The following is a 7,830-nucleotide window of genomic DNA, read 5'->3' on the forward strand; positions in this document are numbered from 1 at the left end:
GCACGACGACATTGGTGCACGGTACCTTGCGCGTGTGTTTGTGCTTTGAGATGGTAACTATCAATACCAGCCTCGGATATTCAACAGTTGTACAAGCATATACGATTGTCTTAGCTTGTTTGTTTGTACGCAAGCGGTCCAAGACGCGTGTATCGGGTCTCCCTCCGCGGACGGGGTTATGTGCCGACACAAAATGAGCCTCGTCTGACATGAAACAAATTTGGTAAACGGACTGCCGGCCGAGCGTTTCGGCCGGACGCGTGCGCACCGCTTGGTTCATCTGGATCTAGCATTTCATTTTTCCGCCACATGTTCTCCACTCACCGATCCAGCATTTCATTTTTCCGCCACGTGTTCTCCACTCACCGCTGTACTTCCATCCTTATCCTCACCCTGCAAGCTCTTCCATTCGTTTCTCCCCATGTTCCCTTATCTTTTCCTTTCTTATCTCTTTGCGTTGCCCGCCATTAAAGATCTCGTCCGAGCTCACGCCCCTTCCCTACTCTATGTTTCTATCTTCAGACCTTCTCCATCTGCCGTGGGCTGCCACAAAACCGGCACACAGTACCGCGCACTGCTACATCGATGAACCTGGTGCTACAAACCACGGTGGTCGGTGCTAAGAGATGCCGCTACCACGGCGTGTGGAGCTGGAACCGGCGTGGCGAGGTGCTACAACCAAACACGTCCGTGCTGCAACCAGCACATAGCAGCGCTGGGATCGACGTGTCGCGGTGCTACAACCAGTGCACGGCGGCGACGATGGCGCCCACAGGATGGTGACGGTGCTTGAACCGGGCAGCGGGATGCTGGAACCATTGGTGGTTTTTGCTTCTACCGGCATCATTTTTTGCTGGAGCCTAGTGTAGATTTTTTTGCTGGGACGGTGGTGTTTTTCCTACAATTGATTTTGATTTTTGTTGGAACCAGCATTTGGTTTTGCTGGAACTGGCTCATGTGATTGCTTCCACCAGCGAGGTGGTGCTCATGCTGATTTTTTTTGCTGCATTCTTTCTTGTTTTTTTGCTGGAAATAGTATTTGTTTCTGCTGGAACTGGCCAGGGGATTTCCTTTAACCGGTGAGAAGGTGCTGGGTGGCGACGATGGTGACTGTGTTAGTATTTTTGCTACAACCTTTGTGTTTTATGCTGGAAACAACAATTGATTTTGCTGGTACCGGCCGAAGTAGAGACTATTGTTGCAACTGTCCAGCGGGGCGAGCGGCCCCCGTGTGCTACGCCTGCGAGCCGGCGAGCGGCGGGTTGGGGGCGATACGGTGGATCTAAAGCGAGGTGGATCTGAAGTGAGGAAGAAGAAGGGGACGCGCGTGGGATAGCTCAATGAATCGTGTGGTCCTGGGGATGCTAATCGTGCAGCTGCGCGGAGTCCGGCCGAACAGTTGGGCCGGCACGCCGGCGCCTAACAGCGCCCAACAAATTTTCCGTGGACCCTTCCCATTACTATCGCCGAAAAGCCCCACCCAACCACTGCTCCTGACCTCTCTCTCTCTCCCATTTCTCTCTCATGGTGTGCGACACTCTCTCGTGCTTTCCGACGACGGATGGATGACTAACGTTGCTAAGCAATTCTTGGTGCAGATCCTCTGGGCGAGCGTTCGCCACCGAGGACGCACACTGCTAGCCGCGGCCTCAAAAACGGGGCCGCCACATTCAATCTCGGCTCTGTCACCACGCCAATGCTCTGCTCTACTTCAGTCTACCAGCACTACCACGAGCTGACTGCAGCAAGGTTCTCGTGTCTCTCAAGCGGGACTCGGTTCTGCCCCCGGTTCCATTAAATTTCGCCCAAATCCACCGGAAGCAGTCAACACGGATGGGTCGAAACTCAAGATCCAGTGGCAGGGAGACCGTCGTCCATGTCGCCAGCTCCGATCAGGTGAGTTCTTCCCCATCATGTCCGCTCGCCATGGCCAGTTTATGTGTTCTATTTGAATCTTTTCCTCCACTGATGGCTTTGAATCCATGGCTGTTCTTCTCCACAGGTGCTAGCTTTGCATGTATCAAATTTTGCTCCTTTAATTTCTTTGAAGCGGGTGCGGTGCGGCCTTGCGGGAGCAACCGACCTGCCGGCCAGCGGGTCATCTCGTCGTCTCCGATGTCTTCCGTGCCTGATGTGCTCCCGTAAAGTGTAGGTCACCTGAATTTCTTCTAAGCGGTTCTATTGCCAGATCCATTTCCATGGTGACGGACGTCGTTGGCCATTATGTGAACTATTGTTGAACACTTTTTTCCCTGAAATTCCTGCTCCTTGGCCACTAGCCAGATGGTATAACCGGAGCTGTTCCGGTGGTTGGATTTGCCGGGTCATGCAGAAACTCTAATGAAATTCTTTTTTCTCTTCATGGGCAGTGCATTTTGTTTCTAATCAAATTCTTTTTTCTCTCCATGGGCAGCACATTTTTTTAACTATTTGGTTCACAGAACTTCCCTTGTCTTGTATTTTTCTCCTTCTATTTCTTGCTTCCATGAATTTTCTGGTGTCCATATTGTTTTCCCCTATGAGATTCGATCCATTTTTTCTCGTGTTATTGTTCTGCAGATAAAATCTCTGTTGATTAATAATTTCTTCTCTATGTTGTGAGGTAATTATCCCTAGAATTTGTTCTTCTGTAACTAAGTTTAAAACGTCACAAAAATGGTTGCAAAAACAATGAGCCAGTTTTTTTGTGCTGATCAGTGTCCTTGGTGGAGGAATTGTCCTGTTTTTTCAACTTGATTAGTGTGCAAAAACTTTGATGTCCACCAGTTGTGTATAGTGCATCAAAATTTGGAAATTCCCTATGCTGACTTGGTAATGCTGGTGATTTTGTAGTCTTCAAACATTGTCAAACATAATATTTAATAGTACTAATGTACATGCAATTAAGCGAGTAATATATAACATACATATTTAATTTTCTATAGCTGGAATTCTTAACATCTACAAAAAACACTTGATTGTCTTGGTGTTCATTCTACGTGCTAAACAGCACCTTTGTTAATTTTTGGTGTGATTAAATCACAAGTGTAATTTGAAAAACAACATAAACATGCCACAATCATAGTCACAGGTGAGATTTCAAACATTGAATGAATGGATTGGCATTGCACATCATTGAAGAATGCATTAGTTTGGGGACCAGACTCACGTGGCCTAGCTGGCCTTTGTGGCAGATTTCTGTTTCTTAGAATTAAAAAACACATACACAGCAGAAAGGAGAGAAAATACAGCCTCCGAATAATGATTAGTCAAGAGGGCAAATTATGGTTTAATTGAATTAATCCATAAGTGCATTTGGTACTAATCACAGCCCCCAAATTTTTAATGGCCACCATTGTGTTTTTGTAATTAAGCCAATAGATTTTTTATTTCTTGATTATTCTTGGAGGTTGAAGATAATTTTCAGTAAGGATTATTCTACAGTTTTAGTCTTGTAACGTTCAAAGCAGTGCAATTTTTGTTATAATCAAGTGCTTAATCTGATTTTATAATGAAGTTCCACATTGGAATCAGTTAATTCCGTTTTAATCCATAGCCATAGGTAAGCATGCTCGTCGGTTTGCATGCTGTGATTCAAACCAAGGTACCATTGATCTCGCTGCTATTTGTGGGCCACTACCTTGTAGTAGAGTACTCAATAGCTGGTGGTCTTTGCCTTGTGCCAAACCTGGTACTTGATGGGGTGGCATAGGTTGCCCTATGCAGAGATGGTTGGCGTACAAATACTTGGGGCTAGAGATTGTAATAAGTGATGGCATATTGCAGATATACTCAGCATCATTAATGTGGTTGTGTGATCCCAATGCTCACATACCGCCTCAATAGCATAGCACTGGACGCCGGGCACAGAAGCAACTTTTCGGATTTCCTTGAGATTTCATCACGCCCATTAGCTCCCTCCTTCCTATGTGTTCACGGTAAAGAAATGTTCCCACTAGAACTCCGTGAAGAGCCGCCGGGCCGTGCATCACAGAGTGGATGCTACGATGAGGTCCTGGGCTGCTCGCTGACGCTTGTCTCAATCTCCACGCCACAACCAGATCGCTCACACTTAATTCTTGTATCTCTGATTGCACCTTTAAGTTGCTTTCCTCCACCATGCGAATGTCAACCACAATGCCAGCCACCCGCTCGATGAATGCCCCACAGAACACATGCCAGCTCCACCATGTGCGCTCTCAGGGATGACCCGCCCCGCCTTAAGGATGGGTCCACTATATCTACCACCTCGCGGCCTAAGCTAAGGGTTGTTGATGAGCGCACCTCCCTCATGTTGTTTGACAAGCAGCGAACTCTGACGCGATCCTATGGAATGATGTGAGCGGTTATTTCACATGGGCCTGCCATCTTGATCATGTGGCAGGCATGGTATGTGGTCTTATAGGTTCTGCCGTGGTAAGTTTGTAGGTCACGATATGGTTAGGTCACGATATGTTCATTTTGTACACTCATGGAAATATTTGGTTGATCTTTGGGACATCTACGGGTTTCTCGTCCATACTCTCCGTCTCTCAAGACCTTCCCCAGTAGTGGCGCAGGTAGGATTTCATGCTTGGATCTGTTTTTGGAGAGTGTCTGCATAGCGTCGGTGTATCATCAGTCATGGACAGCGAATAGCAAACCAGCTCCATCGTGCGCACTCTTGGGATGGACACGCCTTTACAAAGCGTAACATATCAGAGTAGTCACCAAACAAAGATTCTCATGGAGAGGATAGCCCTACCTATTCAAGCGACAGTTTTATCGTTGCAACGCCGATGCGTCGCTCGGATGACTAGGTACTAGCCCTCTGCCTTTTGTTTTGCATCATTGGAGTGTGTTGGTTTCCGTCATGACACGATGATGGTATTAAGAAACAGTATAACGGGACGAGCTACGGCTGCTCACAGCGTCTTAACATCCCTAGCCGTCCGATTATTTATCGGTCGATCTGCAGCCTCACATCCGGTGTTTCGTGGGCTGCTGCTCCGCTGACTTACCTAGACTTGTTACGGTTGATTGGACTGGAAATGCATGCCAGGTCGGATGGGCTGCTGGTAGGCACCCTCGTTAGGCTGCCCACCTTCCACTCTTCTGATAGCGATGAAAAAAAGATAGCGATGGAAGCAGCGCCGCCGCCGCCGGGGCAGTCTCTCGCATGTAAACGATGGCAAGGGAAAGGCGTTGGCGCATCCACATCAATGGATGTTGGTGGTAAGGCGCTTACAAGGGCATCTCGGCTGCAGCTGCGCCGCGTTCTGGTGCGGCGGAAGTCTCGCCTGGCGCGTTGGGGATCGACGGCGGATCTAGAAGATGGCGACGACGCCGGTTCACATCAGTGAATTCTAACCCAAGGTGCAGAACGTCCCGTCAAATTTGACAAGCAGCAGTCCAAGTATAAATGAGCTGCTCCTCTTCCGAGCGCCAAAATAGTTTGATTCAGTGGTGTTGCATGAGCCCTGCCATCCCCAATCACTACTCCGTCATGCTCTTCATGCTCCCCTGGAAGTAAAAGGCCGAGGACAACATAGCACGGTCAACTTCCACTGCCGCGATGCTGTTCAGTGCAGTCCCATCGTGAACCAAACCAAATGTTATTTCAGCTCCTATTTTCGTGGAACTGCTTTGATGTTCAGTAATTTCGTTGTTTTTTTCTTGTTCTGCAGCTATGAATTCCTAATCATCTATTCTTGTTATTTGGTGCACAACACGTGCTTCTCTCAATGGCTGAGGAGAAGCACACTCCGTTACATGATTTTTCAAGATTAAAGATCCTTATATTTAACTAACAAGGAGCTATGTTGTAGGATCCAGCTGAACAAATTGAACACCAATGACTAAATAACTTCAGGTTCCACCTACTGGATGAAACCTCCAAGGACTGGAGCTGATCCAAATAAAAGGTATAGTGGAATGATTAACCCGCTGCCAAATGTAGATTTCTAGCACAAATAAATTGGTATCATCTCGTTTCCATCTGCACTTCAGCAACACTGGAATATGATATATGATGAGGATTTTGTTTGTTGCATTTATGTGACTAATATAATCTATTTAACTATGTTAAGATGTTATATCCTCAATAATGATACAAGAACCAAGTATATTTAGTAGTGGTTAGGCCTTACTACAGCGTGCACATATACAGAGCACACAGGTTTATCCAAAATAATCTCAAAATATTTCATCGATTACACATAATATATCCATGCAACTAAAAGGTACAATACAATTAATCATTTATGTTATTGTATTTTTATTTATTAATAATATACCGACATCCTCCTCACCGTTGTGTAAGACAGGTTGATATTTGATGTCATTACATATACCAAACATTTTGGATTCTTCAATGCCTTGCCATATTTGCTGCGTTGTGCTTCGTGAGTCTGTTCGTGTGTCTATACATGCTCAACGATATTATGCTCTCTATTAGAGCATTTAAATTTAACACAATGTATGCATGTATTCACTTTAAAGAACATTACATTGATCATATTCCTAAGTATTTATATGCCCCTTTGTTAAGATGAACGAGCGTGGCAACGCGCGCCTTTCTGATCTAGTTAAGTATGATAACCTAACTACCTGTGGCCATTATGCCATGCTAATAACAACGAGTTTCATAAGGTCTCTCCATCAATATGTATTACATGTGTTCTGCAACCAGAAGAATCTCTGAGTCTGATTTGTACGTCATACAGCCAATCGTCTGTCCGCTGTCCAATCTCCACGCATCTAAACTTGTTTCTTTTAAAAGAAGGATTACTCCGGTCTCTGCCTCAAGCAATGCACACAGTAATTTTATTAATTATGGCATCAAAAAAGTATGAAGCTCATCTTAGGTATACAAGCAAAAGTGAATCACAAAAAAAAGCCACCACCGGCAAAAATAAAGATAAGATGCCTAAAAACCTATCATATTACCCGACCACCATCTAAACCGTTTACATATCCCGTGCTACCATTACGCAGTGGTTGCATCCAAAGGTCATACGCTCCCTGACTTATGTCCAACGAACTAATGACCACGTATGGATGCATGCAGATGCCCTCAAGATAACCTGCAAAAAGTTTGTGATATTGGTTCGGTTAAGAAAACGGCATTCCAACAATTTTAAAGAGCCCAAAGTAGTGCACACACTCCCGCGCGATTTTTTTCGCTGTATTATGCTCAACCCAATTAATCAGTTGCCATATAAATTGAAAATGTTACTAGATGGAAAGATATTAGGACAGATGTATTGTTGGCCACACTAAATTGGCTAGTGGGAATTTGAGAACAAATGTTGAATTGTTTCCTTCTGATCACAAAAGCAATATCGTTTGCTACCCTTGCACTTACGATTTGTCAAGTTGTCCTTAGACAAAATTACCCCCTTGTGTACAAATCACATAAAGACCTTGATTTTCAAAGGCACCTTTCAAATATTAAGCAACCGAGGGATTGGTCAAGTATTAATCAAGTTGACATACATAGATTTGACTAAGAATAAATTTGAAACTGAAAGTTTCAATTGGGATGTATCTGTCACATCATCCTACGCACAAAATGTATCCATATCTATCCAATCGCCCCCCACTAGTAGCCGCCCACTACTAGGGAAAACCTTATACACAGAGGTATAGCAGTAGCGTTGGTCAACACTCGGCGCTAGCGCTACTTAGTAGTAGCGCTTGTTGCAAAACCACGCTACAACCATTGTTTTAGCGGCACCGCATCTGCGTAGAAAAGCGCTACTACTAAAATTCCCTCACTAATGCCGGTAGGCTAGGAATAGTAGTAGCGGTTCTCCTAGAAGCACGCTACTGCTAAAAACTTTGTAGCAGCGCGTTTATGCTGTAGAGCGC

The 7,830-nt window shown here is 45.3% G+C and overlaps 1 long non-coding RNA gene across 1 annotated transcript; it reads left to right on the forward strand.

The window, feature by feature from the left end:
- The first annotated feature begins 253 nt into the window (after positions 1-253).
- Positions 254-2,459, forward strand: LOC123072341 (uncharacterized). Its single transcript, XR_006435055.1, has 2 exons — positions 254-1,896; positions 2,003-2,459. It is a non-coding gene; the product is annotated as an uncharacterized lncRNA (long non-coding RNA).
- The last annotated feature ends 5,371 nt before the right edge of the window (positions 2,460-7,830 follow it).

Source organism: Triticum aestivum, chromosome 3B (genome assembly GCF_018294505.1).
Source record: "Triticum aestivum cultivar Chinese Spring chromosome 3B, IWGSC CS RefSeq v2.1, whole genome shotgun sequence".
NCBI classification, from domain to species: domain Eukaryota; kingdom Viridiplantae; phylum Streptophyta; class Magnoliopsida; order Poales; family Poaceae; genus Triticum; species Triticum aestivum.